At 39.3% G+C, this 27,750-nt stretch overlaps 1 long non-coding RNA gene across 1 annotated transcript in view; it reads left to right on the top strand.

The window, feature by feature from the left end:
* The window catches only part of LOC132422165 (uncharacterized), a 155,408-nt gene that overhangs the window by 76,559 nt on the left and 51,099 nt on the right, over nucleotides 1-27,750 (top strand). The window lies entirely within an intron of this gene.

Below are 27,750 nucleotides of genomic sequence, written 5' to 3'. Positions count from 1 at the left end.
AGTCTGGCAAATGGTTTATCAATTTTGTTTATCTTCTCAAAGAACCAGCTTTTAGTTTTATTGATCTTTGCTATCGTTTCCTTCATTTCTTTTTCATTTATTTCTGATATGATTTTTATGATTTATTTCCTTCTGCCAACTTTGGGGTTTTTTTTGTTCTTCTTTCTCTAATTACTTTAGGTGTAAGATTAGGTTGTTTATTTGAGGTGTTTTTTATTTCTTGAAGTAGGATTGTATTGCTATAAACTTCCCTGTTAGAACTGCTTTTGCTGCATCCCATAGGTTTTGGGTCATCATATTTTCATTGTCATTTGCCTCTAGGTATTTTTTGATTTCCTCTTTGATTTCTTCAGTGATCTCTTGGTTTTTTAGTAGTGTATTGTTTAGCCTCCACGTGTTTGTATTTTTTACAGATTTTTTCCTGTAACTGATATCTCGTCTCATAGCATTGTGGTCGGAAAAGATACTTGATACGATTTCAGTTTTCTTAAATTTACCAAGGCTTGATTTGTGACCCAAGATATAATCTATCCTGGAGAATGTTCCATAAGCACTTGAGAAGAAAGTGTATTATTTTGTTTTTGGATGGAATGTCCTATAAATATCAATTAAGTCCATCTTGTTTAATGTATTATTTAAAGCTTGTGTTTCCTTATTTATTTTCATTTTAGATGATCTGTCCATCGGTGAAAGTGAGCTGTTAAAGTCCCCTACTATGATTGAGTTACTGTTGATTTCCCCTTTTGTGGCTGTTAGTATTTGCCTTATGTATTGAGGTGCTCCTATGTTGGGTGCATATTTACAATTGTTATATCTTCTTCTTGGATTGATCCCTTGATCATTATGTAGTGTCCTTCTTTGTCTCTTGTAATAGTCTTTATTTTAAAGTCTATTTTGTCTGATATGAGAATTGCTACTCCAGCTTTCTTTTGATTTCCATTTGCATGGAATATCTGTTTCCATCCCCTCACTTTCAGTCTGTATGTGTCCCTAAGTCTGAAGTAGGTCTCTTGTAGACAGCATATATATGGGTCTTGTTTTTGTATCCATTCAGCCAGTCTGTGTCTTTTGGTTGGAGCATTTAATCCATTTACATTTAAGGTAGTTATCAATATGTTTGTTCCTATTACCATTTTCTTAATTGTTTTGGGTTTGTTATTGTAGGTCTTTTCCTTCTTTTGTGTTTCCTGCCTAGAGGAGTTCAATTAGCATTTGTTGTAAAGCTAGTTTGGTGGTGCTGAAGTCTCTTAGCTTTTGTTTGTCTGTAAAGGTTTTAATTTCTCCATCAAATCTGAATGAGATCCTTGCTGGGTATAGTAATCCTGGTTGTAGGTTTTTCCCTTTCATCACTTCACATATGTCCTGCCACTCCCTTCTGGCTTGCAGAGTTTCTGCTGAAAGATCAGCTGTTAACCTTATGGGGATTTCCTTGTATGTTATTTGTTGTGTTTCCCTTGTTGATTTTAATATTTTTTCTTTGTATTTAATTTTTGATAGTTTGATTAATATGTGTCTTGGCATGTTTCTCCTTGGGTTTATCCTGTATGGTATTCTCTGTGCTTCCTGGACTTGATTGACTATTTCCTTTCCCATATTAGGGAAGTTTTCAACTATAATCTCTTCTTTCTCAGTCCCTTTCTCTTCTTCTTCTGGGACCCATATAATTCGAATGTCGGTGCGTTTAATGCTGTCCCAGAGGTCTCTGAGACTGTCCTCAATTCTTTTCATTGTTATTTCTTTATTCGGCTCTGTGGTAGTTATTTCCACCACTTTATCTTCCAGGTCCCTTATCCGTTCCTCTGCCTCAGTTATTCTGCTATTGATTCCTTCTAGATAATTTTCAGTTTCATTTATTGTGTTGTTCATCATTGTTTCTTTGCTCTTTAGTTCTTCTAGGTCCTTGTTAAATGTTTCTTGTATTTTCTCCATTCTATTTCCAAGATTTTGCATCACTTTACTGTCATTACTCTGAATTCTTTTTCAGGTAGACTGCCTATTTCCTCTTCATTTGTTTGGTCTGGTGGGTTTTTACCTTGCTCCTTCACCTGCTGTGTGTTTCTCTGTCTTTTCATTTTGCTTAACTTACTGTGTTTGGGGTCTCCTTTTCGCAGCCTGCAGGTTCGTCGTTCCCATTGTTTTTGGTGTCTGCCCCCAGTGGCTGAGGTTGGTTCAGTGGGTTGTGTAGGCTTCCTGCTGGAGGGGACTGGTGCCTGTGTTCTGGTGGATGAGGCTGGATCTTGTCTTTCTGGTGGGCAGGACTGCATCCGATGGTGTGTTTTGGGGTGTTTGTGATCTTATTATGATTTTAGGCAGCCTCTCTGCTAATGGGTGGGGTTGTGTTCCTATCTTGCTAGTTGTTTGGCATAGGGTGTCCAGCACTGTAGCTTGCTGGTCATTGAGTGGAGCTGGGTCTTAGCATTGAGATGGAGATCTCTGGGAGGGCTTTCGCTGTTTGATATTACATGGAGCTGGGAGGTCTCTAGTGGACCAATGTCCTGAACTCAGCTCTCCCACCTCAGAGGCACAGGTCTGACACCCAGCCAGAGAACCAAGACCCTGTCAGACACATGGCTCAGAAGAAAAGGGAGAAAAAAATAAAATAAAGTTATTAAAATAAAATTTTTGTAATTATTAAAAATAGAAAAGTAAAAAAAAACCGGACAGACAGAACCCTAGGACAAATGGTAAAAGCAAAGCTATACAGACAACATCACACAAAGAAGCATGCATATACACACTCACAAAAAGAGAAAAAGGAAAAAAAAAATATATATATATATATAAAAAAGGAAGAGAGCAACGAAATCAATGAATAAATCTAATGATAATAAACTCTAAATACTAAAGTAAGATAAACATAAAACCAGAAACAAATTAGATGCAGAAAGCAAACCCCAAGTCTACAGTTGCTCCCAAAATCCACCATCTCAATTTTGGGATGATTCATTGTCTATTCAGGTATTCCACAGATGCAGGGTACATCAAGTTGATTGTGGAGACTTAATCCGCTGCTCCTGAGGCTGCTGGGAGAAATTTCCCTTTCTCTTCTTTGTTCGCACAGCTCCTGGGGTTCAGCTTTGGATTTGGCCCCACCTCCGCGTGTAGGTCGCCTGAGGGCGTCTGTTCTTCGCTCAGACAGGCCGGGGTTAAAGAGCAGCTGATTAGAGGGCTCTGGCTCACTCAGACCGGGGGCAGGGAGGGGTATGGATGCCGGGCGAACATGCGGTGGCAGAGGCCGACGTGACGTTGCACCAGCCTGAGGTGTGCCGTGCGTTCTCCTGGGGAAGTTGTCCCTGGATCACGGGACCCTGGCAATGATGGGCTGCACAGGCTCCCGGGAGGGGAGATGTGGAGAGTGACCTGTGCTTGCACACAGGCTTCTTGGTGGCTGTAGTTGCAGCCTTAGTGTTTCATGCCCGTCTTTGGTGTCCGTGCTGATAGCTGCGGCTCACGCCCATCTCTGGAGCTCATTTAGGCTGTGCTCTGAATCCCCTCTCTTTGTGCACCCTGAAACAATTGTCTGTTGCGTCTTAGGCAGGTCCACACTTTTTCCCAGACTCCCTTCCGGCTGGCTGAGGCACACTAGCCCCCTCAGGCTGTGTTCACGCAGCCAATCCCAGTCCTCTCCTTGCGCTCTGACCTCCGAAGCCCAAGCCTGCGGCCATCCCGGCGGGTGAGCAGACAAGCCTCTCGGGCTGGTGAGTGCTGGTCGGCACCGATCCTCTGTGTGGGAATCTCTCTGCTTTGCCCTCTGCACCCTTGTTGCTGTGCTCTCCTCCGCGGCTCTGAAGCTTCCCCCCTCCGCCACCCGCAGTCTCCACCCACAAAGGGGCTTCCTAGTGTGTGGAAACCTTTCCTCCTTCACAGCTCCCTCCCACTGGTGCAGGTCCCGTCCCTATTCTTTTGTCTCTGTTTCTTCTTTTTTCTTTTGCCCTACCCAGGTATGTGGGTATTTTCTTGCCTTTTGGGAGGTCTTAGGTCTTCTGCCAGTGTTCAGTAGATGTTCTGTAAGAATTGTTCCACATGTAGATGTATTTCTGATGTATTTGTGGGGAGGAAGGTGATCTCCACGTCTTAGTCCTCCGCCATCTTGAAGGTCTCTCAACCCTGAAACTTCTTAATAAACACCAGGCTTATGCTTTCATGCTTTTGTATCTGTGGTTGCTGCTGCTTAGAATTCCCTTCCCCATTATCTGGCCTAACTCTTACTCATCCTTCAAAACTTACTTAAACATGAGATCTTCTAGGATACCTCCTAGGTGTTTTCCCTGGAGCCCCCTCTGGGTTCCTTAAGTATCTTCTAACATAGCTCTTTCCTCAGGTATTTGTCATTATCTATGGATTCACTGTGGAGCTCCCTGAAGGTAATGCGTGTTCTATGTATGTTAGTATTTATAAAGTGTAGTTTAGTGCTTGACCCTCAGTAGAAGCTCACTAAGTATTTGTTGAATGAGTGAATGATCAGAAACTATAGTTAGGCTTCAGGCTCTCAGTTAGCTTGGAATAGGTTGCTTAGTAATTTGCCTCTTGGGATATGTAGAGCCAGGGTCATGATCTATACCCAGATGGACTAGATTTTTCGTCTGTGTATGTGAGCTGTAAAACCTAAGGTGCATGTATGTAAACTAACTTAAGTTGGTCTCTGGGATAAGTAGACCCTAAAAATGTTCTACTACTCATGACAGTGGTAGTGGTGGAGATGGGAAACCACTAATCACAATCACAGATGTTAAAGTAAAGATATGATCGTGGTGCTATGGAAAAATTAATTTAAATATTTCCCATTCAGTTATATTCAGGAATTATAAAAATTAGGAGGAAAAGTCCAAGTCTTTAGTTTTTGTTTTTTAAAGTTGCGATCAAGGAAGAAATGAAAGATACTAAGGAATTGTGTGTGGGGGGTGTGTTTGGTTAATAATTCTTCCTGATGTTTATACATTTATATAAATTGTGTGAATTTCCAATAAGTGAAAAGCAGCCATTGTTATTGTTTATCTAATCTTTTTATTATAGGTTCTCTGAATATAAGTAGGCCTTAGGGAAAGCTAGAGGAGCATGGAAGCCATATGAAAAAACAAATGGCATCTAAAGTATGAGCAGAGTCAGATGAACAACATACCAGGTTGCCGGGATTTTTTGTTTGACTTCTCATTAGTGGTAGCTAATTGTTTCTTCCAATCCCCAAGTCCTTATAGGACCCGGACCTCCTGAACCTCTCAGGACTCTTCAGTGTCCATCCTGTGTATCCTGAACCTGATTCACAGAGTAAGCCGCCAACTTTCCTCCAATCTGCCTCATTTTTTAGAGTTATTCTTAAGAATCAGTTGGGACTTCCCTGGTGGTCCAGTGGTTAAGACTCCAGGCTTCCACTGCAGGGGGCACAGGTTCAATCCCTGGTTGGGGAACTAAGATTCTGCATGCCAGCACAGCGTGGCCAAAAAAAGAATTAAACTAAATAAATGAAATAAATAAATCTTTTTAAAAAGAGTCGATTAAAAGAGCTTTTTAGCAACTTTCCATTTGAGTCCTGAGAAATGGCTCCTAATGTGGTCAATAAATATCATTATGATCATCCAACTGAGCCAAATTCAGCTTGGTTCAGTTACTTCATTTGTTCATTGTCTACCATTTCCAGCCAGCACGCCAGGCGCTTAGTGGTCTAGAGATAAAGTGTCTGAGTAAATATTTTTCGACCAAAAACATGTGTGCCATTTTAGAAGTATGGCTAAGAAATAGAATTAACATGAATGAGGATGTGATTCGTTTAGAAAAGAGGGGTGGGCATGAAGGGCCTCACAGAAGAGGTGAATATCTTAGCAGGGTTTCAGAGAATGAACGGCGATTTTGGGGGCAGATGAGATAGGGAAGGAATTCCAGGGGGAAAACAGCATGGACCAAGGCTCAGAGGTGTTAAACAATGTGATATAGTTTGAGGCACTGGAGTATAACGTTAACAAAAGGGAAGTGTATAAAAGGGAGACTGGAGAAGTAGTTAGGGGGCAGATCATAAACACCATCCCAGATTTAGGTACTTGAACTTAACACTGAAGTTTACTAAAAGCTAGTAGAGCATTCAGTGCAAGTGTATGCTGTGGGCACATTACAGTTATTTTAGAAGTCAATGTAGATGGGCACAAGGGGCGTGGGTCTAGAGGCAGGAAGCACAGTTAGGTGGCACCATAATAGTCCAGATGTGATCTGACAAAAGTCTTCACTAGCCCAGTGGCTGGCATTTTTTGTCTGTGTGTTTGTCTTCCTTCTTGGCTGTGAACTTCTCAGTAACAAGGATGTGGTCTTGTTCATCTTTGTTTCCCCAGTGCCTACTACCATCCCTGACATGCAGTGAATTAATATAGCAGAAAAAAATTTCTAAAAGTAGTGTTCTCTTAATCACTCCTTTGGACTATGAGAATATCTCATATTGTATGACCGTTTAAAATTCTTTATGAAGATAAGATTTTTGTGTGTGTCAGAATTGCTGCAGTGATTTAATTGTGAGTTTCAATCATGAAATTATATATATATACACATATGTATCATATGAACTATGCAATTTACTCTGTTGTTGACCTTTAAAATAACAATGATCCAATATTTCTCTCTGAGCCAAGCATGCATTTGAGGTTTCCCCCCCAAATAGTGGCAATAAATGTGTACTAATTAATACATATTTCTCATTCCATTCTGTTGTGTAAATTAACATACACAAGCAGTTTGTTTGAACAATTAGAACATGTTAAATTCAAACCTTCCTATGGATTAGCTCTTTCCCCACGTTGGGTTGAAATCTCAGGTGAGTTCTGTAACGTTTTCATTCATTTTTGTACAATAAAAGAAGTACTCTAGTCATATATAGTCACACTAACAATCCCATTACAGTCATTAAAATGAACTCCCAATTTCATGTGAAGTTCAAAGCTTCTCTCATCCTCGTTTTGGTCCTGTTGCCGAAGAGGAAACGTCCTGCCATCCCCCTAACCACCAGCTCTGGAGTTTCACCCTTCCTTGTTGTGGGGGGAGGGAGGAGACGGATGGAACAGGTATGCTCGCCATCTGTGTTGGCTTGTGGTGTGTATACAGCTGACCTGTGGGATACTCTTGTGAGCACCTCAGAGGTTCTCTCACCATAACCCCTCTCTTCCGCTTGGATGCTTTAACTGCTCCTCAACTTCAGCATCAATAAGGACCCCATAGCTTCTCTATGCTAAGGTTACCTCATCTCTAGAAAACTCCTTTCAGAGGAACCCCTTAGCCAGCTTCCATCTAAAGGACCCTCATTGGGTCCACAGAACCATGAAACCCTGCCCTGTTGTCAGGAGTGCTGCTGGCTCCAAGTATAGCTGTATCTCTTCGCTCTGCCACAAAGGAGACAGTTCTACCGCTAGTCGTTTGCTTGACATTTCTCAAGAGTGGACTGACCCTTGTCCTCTCCGTCCTCCAAACTTTAAGGAACAAACATCAGCCTCTCTGAGAGGTGCTCTCAAAGCCTCTCTCGTGGGTGAGGGAGATGGAAAATTGTGAAAGCCTCCAGAAGCTTTCTCCAGAGAAATTCTGTTGTTTCAGTCCTCTCAGTTTCAACTCTTTGAGACCTTTAACATAGATGTTGAGTCACCAAGTGGTTGGAGTCCACCACCCTTCAAGTCTTGTACAGGAGGAACAGTGCCTCATTTTAGAGTATGGGAGAACATGCTACCTTGTGTTTTGTTCTTAACTGGGGGGCCTCCCCCAAAACTTAAATAGAAAGGATCCCTCCCTAACATCTTGTTACACAGGCAAGTGTGAGATGTGTGTAAAACATGGCTATTAACCAAAATAAAACTAATTGATTTATGGGGACTTAAATGCTTAAACTTGGCACGCAATAAGCAAACAATATTGGGCATCATTTTAAAAATGAAGAATCACACAGAAACCAATCAATCAATTAATTCAACAAAAATTGCTTACCATCTCCTAAATGCTGGGATTATCCTAGGTGCTTGATGTGAAAAAAATTACGCAAATGGTACTTTTCCCTATGGAACTAATAATCTAGTGAGAGAATCATATGCTGAAATATGTCCAAAAGTAATCACAATAAAATTTATATTTATATAAATTTATATAAATTATATTTATATATAATTTAGCATCACAGTAGAGGGATCTACAGAGACTTAAGGGAGTACGGAAGACAGAGTACCTGAATTTAAGAAAGGCCTCACAAGGGACTTTTAAACTGGATCTTGAAGGGAGATAGGGATTTCCTGGGGAGAAAGGAGGAAAGGGCATTCCAGATACATACTGGCTGTATGAAGGTAAGAAGGGAAGAGTTTGGATGGTGTGGTGTGGGAACAATGAAGTGCAGCTGGCACATAGGCTGGTGTGATTGTGAGATATGAACTTGGGGATTGGAAAGGCTCTGTTTTACGCCAAAGAGTTTCAATTTCTCCCTACAGATAATGGGAAGTTATAATTATTGTTTTGCTTTTCAAGCATTTATTTAAACATATTACACACATATTGTATATCAGTATATAGAGAGGTGATCATATACATACTGTTTTTTTTCCTTTTCCTCTTTTACTTGGATCTTCCCTTGCACTCTTCTGTCTCTTCTCCATCTTCTCCCCCTTCCTTATTCACCTCTTTCCCTCCCCGACTCATATTAACACTTCTTTTGTATCCTTTATTTGTTTTCTCCTTGGTTATATAATCATATTCAAGCATGTGTGAATATGTATATATATATATTCAGTACCCATACACACAGCTTTTTTTGGCCATTGTTTTCTTTATGAAAGAATACTTTGCATATTTTTCTGCATCTTGTATTTCTTACTCAACTATTCTTAAAGGAAATGCCTCCAAGTCCATAGGGTGAGCTCACTGCAGGGACTGATGTGACCAGAATTTTTTTTTAATTAATTAGGCCACATAGGGTCTTACTTGCGGCATGCGGGATCTTTGTTGCAATGCGTGGGCTCTTACTTGTGGCGCGCGGGCTTCTCTCTAGTTGTGGCGCATGGGCTCTTCGTTGTGGTGCGTGGGTTCTCTAGTTGTGGCATGCGGGCTCCAGAGTGCGCGGGCTCAGTAGTTGCAGCACCCGGGCTCTCTAGTTGTGGCATGCGTGCTTAGTTGCCCTGCGGCATGTGGGATCTTAGTTCCCCGGCCAGGGATCAAACACACGTCCCCTGCATTGGAAGGTGGATTCTTAACCACTGAACCACCAGGGAAGTCCCAATGTGACCAGAATTTTTTATCAGAGATATCATGTTGGAGTGAACAATGAGCCAGAAGGAGGATAAGAACTGGACGAGGGGGGTAAATTGATAGATAAGCAGGTAACAAATGATGGGGCCTGAGCTAATGCAGTCGGTTTTGGCAGGGACATATTCTTAGCACATACAAGCCTCAAGTAAAAGATGAATTACCATATAACATATCTCAATAAAATGCCAATGGCCACTGTTATATAGTTCTAAAATTTTGACAGTAGATCCTCTGAGTGTGCTGCTTAGAGAAGCATAGGTTCAAAATATTTACCACTAGCTTAGCTGGAGTTTTTAGAAAGGTGTGTTATTCACTCACATAAATGCATGTTTCTCTACTTTCTCCTCTATTCTGCACATTTTTCTGCAAAATATCCTTGATCTCAAACTTGTTTTGGAATGCAAATGGCTAAATCCATTGGTGGTTTAGTTTAGAATTCATGCCTACATTGTCTTTGAATAAAAACATTTTCCATCTTCCAATCACACTATAATCTTCCCTTAGGTTGCTCAGTATTGGGTGTGATTACACTACTTTTTACCCATATTGCAATCAATGCAATCATGTAACACATTACTAATGCCAACCAGAGTGGCCTTAGCATATTATAGTATAAATTTTCACAGTTTTTTTATATTTGAAAATGTCTTTTCAACATCCAAACTGGGTAAATATTTCATTGGAACATCCAATATATAATTACCAGTTCTGTTAAACAATTCTGGTTATCCTGCAAATATAAATCCCATTTATCATAACCATGCTAAAGGTAACAAGACCTCCTCCAACTTTCCGAACCCTGGTGTAGTTAGTAATTTATTACAAAATACAAAGTACTAGATTCTAATAATTTAATTGTTTTAAAAAATACTTTAAAAATGTAAATATTTCAGGGGCTTCCCTGGTGGCGCAGTGGTTGAGAGTCCGCCTGCCGATGCAAGGGACATGGGCTCGTGCCCCGGTCCAGGAAGATCCCACATGCCGCAAAGCGGCTGGGCCCGTGAGCCATGGCCACTGAGCCTGCACGTCCGGAGCCTGTGCTCCGCAACGGGAGAGGCCACAACAATGAGAGGCCCGCGTACTGCAAAAAAGAAAAACAAAACAAAACAAACAAAAAAATGTAAATATTTCAGAAAAATACATAGAATAATAGAACACACATTTTCATAATTAACAATTGTTAAAATTGTTCATATTTATCTACCATTAACCACCAGTGTCAGTCTTGTTCTACTCTTCTGGTCCCCACAAGGAATCTCTGTCATGAATTTGGTGTGCATCTTTCTAGTTCATTTTTATCTTATATACATATATGTATCATAAATAATTTATAACTTCTTTGTTTAAAAATGTTTAATATTAGTTGCATCACTGCATTTATAATTTTTTACCTTCCTTTTTCTCTCAGTATTATTTTTTTGACAATTACTCAATATAATTAAATCTATTTTGGCAGCACTGCAGGGATTAAGCATGTTTGTGTCTCCACTGACAAATATTCAAAAGTGGTCCTTCATCAGTGTTATGGCCTGAATGTTTGTACCCCCCCCCCCAAATTATATGTTGAAACCATAACAGCCAATGTGATGGTATTAGGAGGTGGGGCCTTTGGAGGTAATTAGGTTTAGATTAAGTCATGAGGGTGGGGCTTTCATGATGGGATTAGTGTCCTTATAAGAAGAAGGAGAGACACAGGAGCTCTTGCTGTCTCCTAGAGAACAAAGAAGAGGTCATGTGAGCACACAGCAAGATGGTGGCAGTTTATAAGCCAGAACAGGGCGCTCACCAAAAACAGAATCGTGGTATCTCATTTTTTCCTCAGCTTTATTGAGGTATAATTCACTTGTAGCATTGTGTAAGTTTAAGGTGTGTAAAGTGTTGATTTGATACACATATATAGCAAAATGATTACCAAAGTGGCATTAGTTAATAACTCCATAACCTCACATAAGAATGGTATGTCATTATTGTTTAAATTGCATTTTCCTCATTACCGATGAATATTTATTCATTTATTTATTTATTTATGTGTGTTTATGGATTTTTATATATATATATATATATATATATATATATATATATATAGATTTAAAATCTCAATCTTGACCTGAATTGATGCTATAAGAGGAAGAGAAAGTTAAAATTTACCATAGAATGAATCCACAAAGTTAGTATACCACCATTTATCCTCATAACATTTAAGTTTCTCAATTTGATAGATGGTAAGTTTTAGTAAGTCGAACTCTTACAGCCAGGGTTTATCACAGCAGTAGTATTTCAGAGCTCAGCTTGGGGCAGAGAACCTGTATTTAAGGCAGAGGATTATTTGGTTATGAAACAGCAAAATTATAATCAAATTTAAAGGCAATGGAGAGAAGGTAAAGGCATATAAGGAGATTAACTTCTTTCCAGCAATTTGTTTGAATTTATATAAGTTTTTGATCCATCATACCTTCCAAATTGGAGTAACTCTTGGTGTGGTTATAAAGCAGAATTAAAACAAGAATGCAAAATACCAGTCTCAGGTGGTAACTGAGCACATCTGCATGAAGCCTTTGCTTTCCTGCTTACCACACAACTGACTGAAATGTGGACTGGAAAAAAGTGACCATTTTACAAATGGTCTATATTCTATGTAGAGTCCCTTGGTTATAAAGAAATAGGGTATGGTTTGAAATGGCATTTAAGCTGCGCCTTAAATAATGGTTAATTTTTCTTTTAAATGAAGCTTTTGTTTTAAGAGAAAAAAAGTTTTTGCTCCCGTGAAATAAAAAGAGGCTGGAGAGAATATAGGAAGTGCAGGGTGGTCCATATAAAATAATGGATCACTATAATACGAAATGGGACCCGTTTTTCATGTAACCAGCACAATAGTTGCAGATTTCCAAGACAGAGTATTTCTCCCATAACCTTGGTGGCGAGACTGTTGATTTCTTTTATTGATTCTGAATTTTAGAGAGGCATCATGAAGAGAAAGAAGGGACAGAAGGATGGAAGGGAAGAAGGAAGGAAGGAAGGGAGGGAGGAAGGGAGGAAGGAATCAGTTGATTAGTCCTGGGATTTTTGGCAATGGAATGACCTGGTTCAGACTCTCCTACCATTAATTTTTCTTTTTAGTAAGTCAATTAAACACCCCAAGTTTTGTTTTCTTCACATAAAAAGGAGAGAAAACAATATGTAGAGTTCCTATGAAAATGAAGTGAGGGACTTTATAAATTGAATAATTTACGCCTGCCACACATAGTAGCCCATGCCCTTCCAAATTTCCCATCTTTGGGAGTTTAAAAATACTTTTTCCACACCTATAGAATTAAAATAAACTATTTTTCATTGAATACATTATTTTGTACAAATTCCGGTGCCATATCTAACTGGCCCAAGACACTAGTGTTCACTCAAGTCATCAATAAAACTTTCTTGCAGAATCCATTTCATTCTACACAGTTAAACTTGGCAGCATTCCTCCAGTGTATTCTCAGAATTTTAGTCTAATGAAATCTCCCTTACAAAGACAGTTTTCCTAATCCTATACATTTGGGAAATGCTGCACTCTATACTGTTTCCTCTTTGAGAAGTCCTCCACTCAAGGAAGTTGTTTAAATGTTTTTAAGCCTGTGTTTTTCTACTTTATTTGGCCATGGAAATTCTTTTTAGGTAGCTTCCATTTATAGTCCATGGAATACATTTTGTGACATGTTCAAGTGATTGATCCGATTTGTTCCACCAACCCTATCTGCAAATATAGTCTTACTTCTTTTTATTTTCAAAAAAATTTTTGCAGCCTTGATTTGCCATTATTAGCAGGAACTCTCTTGTGTTGGGACAACATCCCCATCACTCCCCATCCTATCCACAGTCTCTTGAATTGTCTAAGAACTCTGATATTTACTTAGTCCTAAAGGAGGTTTTTCTTTTTCCAAATATAGAGCAGAGAGTGAACTGTAATCCTGGTTTTCCTCTGCTGAAGGCTGGTTTTGCACAGACCAACAGAAGCTGGTCTAGCTTTGCTAGCACCTGCACTGATCACTGGTGCCCCGACTGGAGCGCTAATGTTAGAATGCCATTTTATAATAATTTCTCAGTCACTGATCCCCCAAGCACAACACAATTCAGTGCGTCTGCCTCCAGATGCTTCCTAAGCACATAGGCTCTATGTCGAGTCTGAATCTCCAGTTCAGACTCCCCTTGCCCTCTTAGTGAGTTCCTGCTTGGGCACTTGGTGTTCTTTTGGACAACGAGACCATGGGCAGAATCAGCTTAGTCTATTTAAACAGTGTTTCTAACCTCAAATTTGGGGAATAGGTGGTAGAGTCTTTGTAGCTTTCTTCCCTGAAGGCCTGTGATCTCCCTATTCAAATTGGTTGAACCCATCACTAGGGCTCTGAATGACAAAGAATGTCAGTGAGAAGCAGACTCATTAAGTCTGACCAAGGTCATAGTGTAACTTTACCTGGGACAACAGTTTCTTCTTACCCTATATTTTCATAATTAAGTGGGGTCATTCAGCTGATTCTATAGAGATCTATTAAGTGTCAACCACATACCAGGAACTGTCCCAAGACTGGAATATGGCAATTCACACAAAAGAGAATGTTTCTGTTCTCTTGGAGCTTATATTCTGAAGTAGAAAAAATAGACAACAAATAAATAATGTACATTAGTTAGTGATGAATCCTATGAAGGAAGGATAAGGGAATACAGAGTGATGGCGGTAGGACATTATTTTATATAGATTGGCCAAATTGGGCTTCTCAGCCAGAGTCGCATAGAACTTGAGGAAGTGATGGAGTAGCCGTGGAAACATTTTGAGGGAGCTTCTAGGCAGAGGAAAATATAAATGCAGTGAGGGGAGGGTGCTTGGAATATCTGAGAAATAGCTAGAAGTCTAGTGTTATTGGTAAGAATTAGTAAAAGAATGATGAGGGGCTTCCCTGGTGGCGCAGTGGTTGAGAGTCGGCCTGCCGATGCAGGGGACATGGGTTCGTGCCCCGGTCCGGGAAGATCCCACGTGCCGCGGAGCGGCTGGGCCCGTGAGCCATGGCCGCTGAGCCTGCGCATCCGGAGCCTGTGCTCCGCAACGGGAGAGGCCACAGCAGTGAGAGGCCTGCGTACCGCAAAAAAAAAAAAAAAGAATAATAGGGGATGAAGTCAGAGAATCTGCAGGGTGGGTCAGAAGAGATGATTTAGAGTCTTGTATTTGGAGTCTTTTTTAGTGTAAAATAGGCCCCCCATGGGGCAGAGCTATGCAATCATTAAAAAAAGAGAGAAATCACCGCCCCCCCCACCCCCTCGCGGGCAGCCTGGCTGTGATGTAAATTGCCCAGGGCCAGGACATGTGCCAAGGCTGCTGCTGCGGCTGCTGCTGCGGCTGCTGGGTCCATTTTCTCCTGCGATTGTGCTTTCTTTCCCGAGTCCTTAACGCTCTGGGGTTGTAGCCATCAGAGGGGCTGGACGCAGTCCTCAGCGGCAAGGAGGCCCGGCTGGCAGTGCGGTTTGAGGGTGACCTCTCTCACACATGCAGACACCCCCAAACACGTGCTCCCCCACTGACCTTAGCCCTACCAGAAAACTCAGGGCTTCCCTGGTCCCTCATTTAGAGCCTTTGGTCTCATTCTGAGTGATATGGGAAGCCAATGGATGGTTGTCAACAAAGTTTTGACATGATTCAATTTATATTTTATAAAGATTATTGGATACTATATGGAGAATAGACTGTAAGAGTGGCATGGTTAGAAACAGACACATTTAGGAGGCCTTGCCAATAGAATAGGTAACAGATGACAATGATTTCAACTAGAGTGTTAGAAGTATTAAGAAGTAGTTGGTTAGGAATAAGTATTGAAGGTAGAGCATATGGGATTTATTGATGGATTAAATGTGAGATATGCAAGGAAGAGAACTTACTATGACAATAAATTTTGTAGCATAAACAACTGAAATCATGAACATGCCATTTATTGAAATGAAGAAGGCTGGAAGAAGTCATAGGTTTTGAGGGTTGAAGAGGAATCAAAAGTTTGCATTTGGGCAGGTTAAATTTGAGATGCCTTTCAGATATCAGGGTGAACATGTTAAATAGGTATTGTATGTATGACTCTGGAGTTCAGGGGGGAGATTAGTGATAGTGATTAAAATTTGAGTAATTGTACATAGATGGTATTTAAAGCGATGGCATTGGATGAGATTACCTAGATGGTGAGTGTTAATAGAGAATAGATGCAAAGAGCCTTGAAGAACACCCTAGAACCTTCCAATGATTCAAGTTTCGAAATCTAAGTAGGTACCAGTGAGAAAGGAAGAGAATAACAGATAAATGGTATCCCAAGAGTCGTACAAAGAAAATGTTTCAAAACCATGTTGACCACTGACTTTGAAAACATGGAGATCATTAGTAACAGTAACAAAAGCAATTACAGTTTTAGAGGTGTATGTCAAGAAATAATGGAAAGGGAGGAAGTGGAGACTACTTTTTCAAGAAGATTCACGTTAAAGGAAGCAGACAAATGAGAATAGAGCTGGAGGGAGCTATGGGGTTGAGGTATTACTTTCAAGTTGATAGATATTAATGCATAATTGTATGTGGATGGGAAGGATTTAGTGTAAATTGATGATGTAGGGGAAAGAAGGGAAATTTGTACCTTAAACAGGTAAGAACCTCACATTAAATAGATGAGAAAACATGATACAATGCAAAAATGGTTGGGTTGGCATTAGATGGGATTTACACCCCCATTTAGGATATGGGTGGAAGTCAGAGTACAAGAGTACAAAAAGATAGGGGGATGTATTATATTGAGGGATGCATTCATTTACTCATTCATTCATTTATTCATTTATTTATCTAACAAATATTTAATAGATGTTTATGTCTTAGGCACTTTTTCCAGGTGTTGGGGATGTAGTATTATAATAATCATTACAAATTCTGCATTCTATTTCTCTTGAGTGGGGGCATAATAAAGGAAATAAATACATAAATTACATAGTATGGTATATTGTACAAATGACATGGATGAATTCTAACTTAAAAAACTTTTTGATTGAATGTGTAAATAAATTAATTTGTAGGCATATGTTTGGTTATGACTATTATTGCAATCTGTTTTTGAGATAATCATGTTAATTAAATAGGGAAAAAATTATAGTAAGCTTGTGGCAACCAAGGCAGTGCCCAGTCAATATTCAATCCATGGATAACGTACCTACAAATGGCCTCCTTCATCCTGTATTTCCTTGTATCACAGGACACTATTGGAGTCTCCAAGAGAATCTGAAGTTTATATTTTTTTAGTTCAGAAGTGAAATAAAGGAAGAATCTGTGACGAGTAGGAATGGTTTAGGAGAACTGAGGACAGACTTTCAAAATAGCAGGTATGAGGTTTTTGACCTGACTAGCTGTTTGATGTTTTGTTTTTTATTTTACTTTTTAATATGCCCGAATCTAATAAAGATTTGTTTGGATTAAAAATGAAAATAACTCTTGTGTACATTAGTGAGGTCAGAACACCCAGTGAAAATTAGGCAAATTGAGAATACTGCATATTGGAACAGAAATATCTTTATGTCAGGAGCCATAAATCCTGGAATTTGTATCCAGTTCTGCTATTATCTATCTATGTAACATTGCACAAATCCCTTCAATTCATTGAGCCTTACTTTCCCTATCTAAACAACATAAGTAAAGGTGTCTGCCTTGTTTAACTCAAAAGGCCGTTAACTTCTTTTAACCACAAAGAAGCACATTTAAAAATATATGAGGAAATTGAGTCTTAGGTCAAACAACTTGTCTAAGATCACATAGCTCATACGTTAAGACAAATATTGAACCCAGCCTTCTCTGATTCTAAAACCTAAGCTATTAACATGTTCTGCAGTATCCAGCAAGCACAGTCAACTGAGATCAAGAGGCTTTGAAAATGTTTGGTAAATAGCTTTATTCTCATGTCTGCTTTAGCATTCACTGTTGGTTGGTTTCAGAAGAGGGGTAAAAAAAAATCTCTTCAAATAATTTAACCAGGCGGCCAATATTTCCTTCTCCTCTGGAAGCGGCCTTGCCTTGCTTTGAATTGCTTCATTCGCCTGCTTTGCAGGCCACATGTAACGGGGGACTAACATCCAGTGGTTGATTACTAATTTCCTGTAAGTTAAACGGGAAAACTGAGTAATAAGTATTTTTTCTTTTCTGATTATACAAACATGTATGGGTTTATGCTGGGTATAAGTTAGGGCATAGCAGTGCACTTAAAGTTTGCAAATATACATTTACAAATAAGCTTGCCGCCAAAGTTGCTTATATTTGTAACACATCTAATGCTCTTCTGCTCAGCAGCAATGTTGCAGATGAACTTGAAAGACAGCAGTGGTATTTTTATGCAAATGTGCCATGAAATGTCTTTGCTAAATAAGCAATTCCTTCCGTAGCAAGGTTTATTTGCAGTGATATAATTTAGAAGTGTCCCCGATGACAACCTTTTGAGCCATATTAGTTAAATGATAGAACATCTACAGTGTTACATCTACAGCAATATATTATAATGGGAAAAAATGCCTGAGCAGCAGGGAGCCTTTAATACAGAACTCCATAGGCCACTTAAATAGTGTAATCTGGCTTTCAAGTGGAGCATTCTAAAGAATCTCTATGAACCTTGCTTTGGGGTTTCAGAGGATTGGAATGATATTGAGGACAAAGCTCTGTTCTGGATCTACCTGTCATTGAAACGCTCATGCTGCTCTTCTACAAAGCCAGGTGGGATCATTTTTCTAGGAAACATCAATTACTTCTGCTTTTGCTCAGAAATGGCACAGTTATTTTTAGATATATTTTCCACTGGTCTACAAAGTATTACAATTGCCATAAAATGTTGGGTAGTATCATAATGGTGTAAGGATCCCTGAGCAAACTATGCCTCCCCGTGATATTACCTTACTTATCTTTGAAAAACAGCAGGATTATATGTTTTATAACTCCCTGTGCAACTAACAAGACGTCAATATGGATGGCAAATGAATGAGTTAGAATTTTACAGATTTCCAATGTACTTAATTCAAAGATATTTTCTTCTCTGAGGGTCAGTTTGTGGAATTTATGATTTGAAATAGGCTTATTTGAATAAAATGAACCAGGTTCTTCTAGGGGCTAATCAGATTCTGGATAGTAAATGAGCTACCTTCAGAAGTTGCATTAACACAGCAGTAGCTTAATAAATTATCCTCTGCTGATTTGACTTCCACTGGTACTTAATTTACAAGTGGAGATGATCCTAGTGTATGGAGAATCTAGCTTATCATGAAGTAGTTACTTGTTCTGATGCACAGCATATGTCCAGCCAAGAGATTTGAAATCTAGTTTTGTAAAAAATATAAACAGAGTTTTGTGAGGGTAAAGTCTTGACTGAAGAATTAATACCTAGAATCATGACATCTTTTCTTTCTTGGAATTTCTTCAGTTTACCTTCCATGATAATGTCTATGATATACAGAAAATGAATTGTTGTGTCATTATAGCCTCTTTTTTTAAAAAAATACATTTATTTATTTATTTATTTTTGGCCGCATTGGGTCTTCATTGCTGCGTGTGGGCTTTCTCTGGTTGCGGCCAGCGGGGGCTACTCTTAGGTTTCTCATTGCAGTGGCTTCTCTTGTTGTGGAGCACGGGCTGTAGACGTGCGGGCTTCAGTTGTTGTGGCACACGGGCTCAGTAGTTGTGGGTCGTGGGCTCTAGAGCGCAGGCTCAGTAGTTGTGGCTCATGGGCTTAGTTGCTCCGCGGCATGTGGGATCTTCCCGGACCAGGGCTAGAACCCATGTCCCCTGCACTGGCAGGCAGATTCTTAACCACTGCGCCACCAGGGAAGTCCCATGTCATTATAGCCTCTTTAGGAAAAGTTTCCCCAGTTGCTCCCTCAGCCGTCTTCCATATACTGGGTACAGTTTAAGACCATATACTATAATAAGGAGTAAAACATTTTGGTCTTTTATTTAAATAAAAGCTATATTATAAATTACAGTCTTTGAAAGTTCATCTATTCATCCATCTATACATTCAGTCTCCACCAATCTATTAATCAATTTATTGTTTTGTTCATTAAATCAATAAAGAACTCTCACTTTAATATTTTTGTAGTCTCCTAGGCTTTGAAAACATTCAAACCAAAAGAGACATAGACCATAAAAACTACTAAATCTCATCTTCAACAGACATATTTGCTAATAGTAACTTGCCTCAGTCAGCTAGACTTGGCCAGCTGTCCCCGCTGAATGCCTAGCTAAGGTGGGTTACTATTCTTCCCTAAAGATTCCTGTTGGCAAGCTCATGTAGGTACTCTACATTTGTATGGTGGCTGAGTGCACTGTCCCTAACCTTTGGATAAATAGAGGATTTTGGTTTCCAAGGCTGTCAGTGTTTCACCTGTTAAGTACACACATATCCTCTCTTTCTGAAAACTGTAGAATTTATGTTTAGAATTCAACACCAACAAACAAGGATAGAGTTCTCATGTCAAACTGAAAATATCGCTAACACATTTTGGCAGAGAGATGGTGACATTTAAATCACTTTTTATTTGTCTTTTTAATAGGGCCTTCTAACCTCTATCCCTAAATCACTCTGACTCTCTTGGTGTCTCCATTTTTAATAGGAAAAGACATTGCAAGAAGTGTAAAATTAATTCTCCAACTTAAGTTGTGAATTGCATTTAATTAAGTGTATGGATGCAATTTACTATATCAATTCACTTAAATACTTCAGTTCACTGAGTGGGGGATTTTAAAGTCCTTTAAGTTTTATTTAAGTGCACCAGGATACATGAGTCAAAAGTCTGAATCCAAGATTCTAAAGATGGTACTAGGAGAAAGCAAATGTTGATATCAATTGCTCTTTAATTTCAGCAGACAGTTTTCCTGTCAGCTGATGTGAAGCAGCTCATGTTCACTAATGGGTCTGGTTTAGACCCTTCAAGAGATGTTTATTATCATTGTCTGGGCTTAGGAAATGATTTGAGACAGTTGATTTCAAAGCTCCATCAAGTTCTCATGCTGCAGAGTAACATCTGATCATTTGATGTGGTCCTTTCAGGCAAAGGGCAAATAAAGTGAAAAAAAGAGATTTTATTTCATCTACTCATATGATGTGTGAACTTCAACTTGCTATCATACTGAATTGTGTTCCTTCAGTATGAAGGAACTTGACAAAAGCTTTTAAATTCAGGTGACCTGAGGGGGGGATATGCCTTAATTCGCAAATTGGTTGAACAGATAGTGAATGAGAATCATGGAAGTGTTTTGGATATTTTATGTTTTTAATTAAGGGGAATTCTTCGTAGATGTAGATGTTATAAGCCAGCTGGTATAGTGTAGAATGGTGGATTTCTGTATTCGGCCTGGAACTTCATGTGTCAGTTTGTGCAAAACTCCAGGATATCCACCAGAAATGTTTAGCAATTCACTGCTTCTGGAGGCCAAATAATTTTCCGGAGGATTAATACCTCAAACATCTTGAATTGATGACTGGGACTTTTTAGAGATGAAGATCTTATTTCTTTTAGCTGTTGATTTTCAAAGGCATGTTCTTTCTGGCTCTGGATAATTTTTCAATAACAAGGAAGACTTACATATATGGAAGTCTATAGAAGACTTACACATAATCTTTAAAAAGTTGGGCCATTTAGAAACATGATCATTTGCATTTTTTCTTTTTTGAACGCTTAACCCCTAAATTATTGTTCTTCACAGAGAAGGGCTTTGGGATTTACGATTTTTTTCTTTTCCTTCAAAACTGAAACACACTCTTGTTTTTAGCACATAGCTTCTAAGGTAATGAAGAACACACCAGTACATTAAAGCAAATGTGTGTCAAACCCCAGGGAAAACAGATGTCATGCATGCAGTTATTTCCTCAAGACATCTGAAATCCAGCATAATTGTTCTTCAGTCTGTTTTCTAAGTAAAGGAAACAATGGGGAGTATACATAAATCCTTCTATATTAGAGTTTAAGAAATATTTCAACTGGAGAAGTTCAAAGTTTGCATTTGATAAGTCAAGATACCAAGAGCTTAAAATTAGGAAACCCAGAATTGTAAATGTGTATATTCCCACTGGTTACTCCACAACTCTACATTTCCCCACTGATTTTCATAATCTGTGATGAATATATGCCTGAAGCTCATTTGTAAGTCAAGTCCATCATTTTGTGACCATTTTAAACAGTATGCTCAAATGTGAAAGATCATAAACTTAATGTAGCTTTTCTAATCTTAAGTAAAATTTATTAGTTGTTATCATAAATTAAGAAGGCTTGGCAGCCAGCAATAAATCTGGACCTTTGAAAGGTCCAACTGTAAGAGAATCATTCATAGTATATTTACAAAAGTATGTTAGCACGTGTGCGTATGTGTCAGTCCTTCTGTGTGTGTGTAGAATTTAGCATGTGTTGGATAGAAAAAAAGTATAAATGACCACGCGGAGGTAGATTCACAACTTCTCTAGCCTCATTTAAATTTAGATATCGAAAACCTTTAACTTGTAGGCTCATTTCTGTCCAGGTTTGAGCAGAGAGAACTAAGACTGAAAGAGAAATATGAGCTAGCTCTCTGCCATCGGGGGAACTTGGCACTAGCCTTACTGTCCTGAGTCAGTCCCATGCACTACCTACCAAGCTGCAATCACATCTCCTGATCTGGTTGTGCTGTTTCCATGACTGTGCTTACTTTCCCAGGTGTCACTCAGTTCTGTTTGCTGGAATAGGGTCCTGCCACAAACCCCAGGCCAGTTGGCTGTAGGCTTACCTCTTGGATAGCTCTTACCATTCCTCTTCCTGTCTCTCCTGTTGAACATAAGCTACGGCATGCTTCCCATGCATGCCCTCCTGTATATAAACACCAGTCCCGAATACATCTGAGATCGTGATGCTCTCCTAGGCATAACATTTTGGTTCCTCAAGGGCTTAAAGCTAAATGAATCTTCGTAAGCTTGGCTCAACACAGTTCCCGTTTACATAACTTTTCATGTGAACCCATCATTGAGCTCCCAGCATGCCTTGTGGCAAGGCTACACAGGTGTGACAAAACCCACATTAAATAGGAAAGCTTACAAATATTTGGCTTCCAAAGCAAAGTTATTACTAGGGTTATTGCGATCAATATTCCTCTATCAAGCCTTTGTTTGGTGTATAAAGTTTAGTTGAGACATACTACTCAGAAAGGCTTTTAGTAATGAACATTTGCTCTCCACTCTTTGGGCACTGAAAAGATCAGATAATAGGCAAGAAGCAGTTGTTTTTCTAGCAGCAGGAAAAAAAGCAAATAGTAAGTATTTCATGATGCAACGTCCCTAATTAAAACAGCAGAGATTTTAACAAGGTTTTGCTCTTTTTCTCTCTCAAGGTAAGTCAGGTGTTATCTAGTCTAAAATGCCTAGACCTGCATGTCTTCTACATGTCTCTTGTCTGGCCAAATACCAACTAGATAACTAATTATTTTTCATTATTAACCTGCTTACATTGTACCAGACTGCCTTACATTTTAAGGTGCTAATAATGCTTAATACTTATAACTGGTTCATTTTTGTTTTGCATATATATATGAAAGAATGAATCATCTGATGCTGTAAAATTATTTCCTTTTATTATACGATGCTAGTAATCGGCACATTTATTTAAATGGAGACACATCCCTTTCACTGTAGACATTTATGATATTTTATATGTAAAGATGAAAATCCAGCAAAAACGAAAAAGCATATCCTATGGTATTATAAGTGAAAGGTACTTTTTGAAACCCATTTATATGGTTCTTTACCAGAAAAAAAAAAAGGGAAATACAAGTTTGAGGGATAATACTTTTATTTCAGTAAAATGGGTCACTTATTTTGTGGAAATAAAGCTGTAAGATAATTCTTCTAATTTAGGGTCATGTACTTGACACCTCTGAAATAGTCTACTGGACAGTATTCAATTAACTTGGGTCCTCAAACTTGCTGTCTGATGAACATTGAGAACAAGTAATTTAATACTCTTTTTTTCCTGCAGAGGTTTTAGAAATTTATCACTAATGCTGGAGAGTGGGAATATATGCTCTTCGAAAGCAATGTCTTCTTTTTAAGTGTGGACAAAAGTGGCTCAGGTAACATAAGAGCCCAAAGAGCAATACCCTAGAATTCAAAGCTTGACATGTGCTTGAAAAGTCCCAAGACATAAGTTTATGCTTCTTCTTTTTTTTTTTTTTTTTTTTTTTTTGCGGTACGCGGGCCTCTCACTGTTGTGGCCTCTCCCGTTGCGGAGCACAGGCTCCGGACGCGCAGGCTCAGCGGCCATGGCTCACGGGCCCAGCCGCTCCGCAGCATGTGGTATCTTCCCGGACCGGGGCACAAACCCGCATCCCCTGCATCGGCGGGCGGACTCTCAACCACTGCGCCCCCAGGGAAGCCCTATGCTTCTTTTTATAAGAGTTCAGTGTTGGAATTTCGTCGTAACCTTGTGTATGTTCTCCCTGTCACTGACTGATGTTGAGGATCTCACTTACTGCAGAGAGATGCAATTTATGGATTCTCTTGGTATTCTGATGGTTTTCAATTCTTACTTATTATTTGTGAATTTTATCTTCCTTTAACTTGTCTGTAATCTCTGTTACTCTCTGTATAGTCCTGTTGCCAGTGTAGGGTAGAGAACATCATGTGTGAGTTGGCATTATGATTCTCCACACTGATGGTGTAAGTGATTTTCGTATTCTAGGAGAATCGGATCAGAAAACGTGAATTCATTTGATCAAAGCAATAGACGTCCTTTCTCCTAAGTGTCCATCCCCTCCTTACCCCCCATTCCCACACCAGAAGTTGAATGGCCTTAAGCAAAGTGGCGAGGAAGGTGGGAAGAGTGCCTTCCCAGTAACCAGTTATTTCTCTCTTTTATGTGACCTCTAGTTCTACTCAGTTTTCCACAGTTCTTTATACAGAAGTATATTTTACTTTATTTAAATTTTTAAAAAACTGTCAGCATTGCTTATCTTAATTCTTTCCTGAAGGACACCCTAGACAAATAGGACAATGGAAACCCCATTTAGTTTTCTTCTGAGGTTGCTATATTTGTACACAGTGACCTTGGAGGATGGCCCAGCTTGACTGAGGAGAGCTTTCTAAGAGGATTTTGTACGGAGAGGGGGCTGGCGTAAAGAGTGGGGAGGGCAAAAGCAACATCGAACTCCCTATTTTCCCTTTTCTCCATTCTTGCCCCCCCTTGATGATCTTTCCTGCCTGCAGAGCAGCCAGACACCCATCCCTACAGCTGTGTTCATGTTTGGATTGGGCTTGGAGGAGGATGGGAGGTATGAAATGAGAGAAGGTGAGTGAACGGAGGACTTTTTCATGTGCAGATTGCTTGAACGCGGTCATGCTAGCCTTTTTTACTGGCCTCTACCAAATTTTCTGGTCAGCAAGTATATCGAGGAAAGCAGTTTAACAAATTAATCTGCAGAACTTTTTTTTTTTGGTCACTGCCTCTAGATCAAGCCACACTGTAGCCTAGAAGCAAGAACATGGAGATATTTCTGATGAGGCCTGGAGATACCCTGGTGGGCTTTCTCTAGTTGCGGCGAGTGGGGGGCCACTCTTCATTGCAGTGTGTGGGCTTCTCGTTGCAGTGGCTTCTCTTGTTGTGGAGCACGGGCTCTAGGCACGCGGGCTTCAGTAGTTGTGGCACGTGGGCTCAGCAGTTGTGGCTTGCGGGCTCCAGAGTACAGGCTCAGCAGTTGTGGCGCACGGGCTTAGTTGCTCCACGGCCCGTGGGATCTTCCCAGACCAGGTCTCGAACCTGTGTCTCCTGCATTGGCAGGTGGATTCCTAACCAGTGCGCCACCAGGGAAGCCCCCCGGTGGTCTCTTAACTCAGGCTGAATCTACATGAAGCCAGTGAATTAGCTATATAATGTGGTTGCCTTTCTTTCGTATTTGTTATTTAAACATAGTGCAGAAACTATCCTGGGTAACATATATTTTAGTATATGTTAAGAGCATATAGCTATTCCAATCCATGCTCTAAAGAGACTCACTCTTAAAGTATTGCTGTCCTCTAAAATGAGGGCAAAAGGTACCCCAATAACAAGTTGCAGAGCACATATTCCTCTCATACTTATTCAGTTAGATTTTTGTTGGGGGGTCATTTAAGGCAACCACAAAATTAGGCAAAGAAGAAAGAGGACTGTAGACAGAACAAGTGTTAGGAATTTTACGGTGACTTCAAAAGCCAGAAATCTTGGATGTTTGATTTTTAATGTGTGGAACATTTTATCACTTTGATTTAATGTGCCAATGCTTTGTATTATTTTCATTTAATAGTTTAGTGTGATTTCATAGTATAATTCTCTCAATACATCTATTATAAGTTCTCATTCCTAATACAGAATTAAGTCTTTGTCATTAGTGTGGCTGTACACTTGGAGAGGGTCTCCTGATTCACTCACTATGTAGGAAAGGTTTTGTTTTCAGTCTATTGTCTGCTTACAGGAACTGTCCAGGCTCATTGATATCCTAGCAAAACACACCCCATTGGCTCTTATTGCTTAAATATTCCCACTTCTAAAATTACCACTACACCACTGGGGGGTGAATGAATACACGATTACAATTTCAATTTGACAGTTTTAAAGGAAATGGCATAGGGATTTAATTAGACCCTTTCCATGTGCTTCATTGATTCTCAGATGGGTTTCCATTCTAGCATAAGCAGATGTGGGTTCTAATGTAGAACTTAGATTCTCTTGTACCTTATGGGTTATTCAAACCAGTAAAACAGCCAACAGTTAGTTGCCTGCATATGCAAAATCCAAAAGCAAACCGGTTTGGGAATGTCGAGAGGTAGTTAGTTTTCTTTCACTTCCTTTCCTTTATGAAATAGAGGATTGAAGTTATCAGGAAAATAATGATTTTTGTGCCTCCTGATCTTTATGCTATATAATGAAGAAGGAAATGAGGCTACGGTGAAATATTTTCACTTGGGCAATAACAGAAACTTCTTGACATTATTAGAAAAGAAATATTATAATTATTTCTTTTTTTTTTGAGCTAAACAAAATGCCCAACTGGAGAAAGATATGAAAGCCATTGTTAAAATTAGTTACTGGAGATTTTAAGAGGGAAACTTATTATAACCCTTCGAAGATTTTCTTTGAAATGTATTTTTTTCTTAAAATGAGTATAATATGCATTCTCAGTTTAGAAATCCCAATGTTTCTCCCAACAGATGCATTGTTAAATTTTCTAAAAATTCAGTTTGGATAGAAATTTACAGTAGCAAGAAAATAATTGAAGTCGACCACAGATGTCTGAGAGGGCATGCCACCACCCATTGGCATGGCTGGATAGTACAGAGTGCCATCACAGACTCCATGGCGTATCAGTTGAGAAATACATGTCGGTAACTGTCTAGTTTCCTATTTCATCAGGCACGTCACACCAGGACCCTCATAGAGGCAGGGCTGTGACTCCTTTGTGTAGTCTTGAACCTATTTTCACCGAGCCTTCCGGTCCCCATTCTTCCAGCCTCTGACCTTATGTTGAGTCTTCCTCATGTGGACCCCATTATCATTTGGTCTGCCTTTTCAAATCACTCCTCTTGCCTCAACTTTTCTTCTCCATTTCCTTTGGCCTCACTGTGTTAGGTAACCCTGGGTCCTGTCAAGCTCTAGGCTACTCCCAACCATGGATAATTCCTCACCCATGGTGCCCCACAGAGTTTGTCCATTAGTTTTATTCCCTAAGGGGAACCTAATGAGAAAGTGGTGTCATTTATTTTCATATAGAAAGTGTCATGTCATATTCTGCTGAGGTGGAAGACACAGAGAGGAGAGAGAAAATTATCAGGCAGAAATGATATATACCTACTAGCAAGTTGTGTATGTAGATATATGTTATATTTATTTAAATGTTTACAGCAGTTAATGCTTAAACTTTTCTCTCTGTTTTTATTTTTTATTTATTTATTTTTTTAAGTCTCTATTGAATTTGTTACAATATTGCTTCTGTTTTATGTCTTGGTTTTTTGGCCGCAAGCCATGTGGGATCTTAGCTCCCCGACCAGAGATCGAACCAGCACCCCCTGCATTGGAAGGGGAAGTCTTAACCACTGGACAGCCAGGGAAGTCCCTTCGCTCTCTTTTTTAATTTCACTGGCATGCATGCAGTAATTGAGTTTTATAGAAAAAGTTTAAAATTATAATACTTATAGTAAGATCTCCAAATTTTAACTATTTGCTTCTTAATCTGTCCATTAGAGCTTATGGTGTGCTTTCTGAACTATTAAAGAAATTTTGTCTCTTTGTATTCTGTTTTCTAAAAAGTTGGACAGCAATTAACAATTCAAAATGAACCTCTTGATTTAACTTGCGACCTGTGTTACATTTATTACCTTTAGATTAAATATATACATGTAAGGATGGGATAAAGTATATATGAATGAATATATGAAATGAATATGTGAAACATTTCATTTGTTATCTGGAAGTCCTGTTTTTCTT

Source organism: Delphinus delphis, chromosome 3, assembly GCF_949987515.2.
Source record: "Delphinus delphis chromosome 3, mDelDel1.2, whole genome shotgun sequence".
NCBI classification, from domain to species: Eukaryota; Metazoa; Chordata; class Mammalia; order Artiodactyla; family Delphinidae; genus Delphinus; species Delphinus delphis.
Note: the sequence above shows the minus strand (reverse complement) of the source record. Positions and strands in the feature narration are given on the sequence as shown.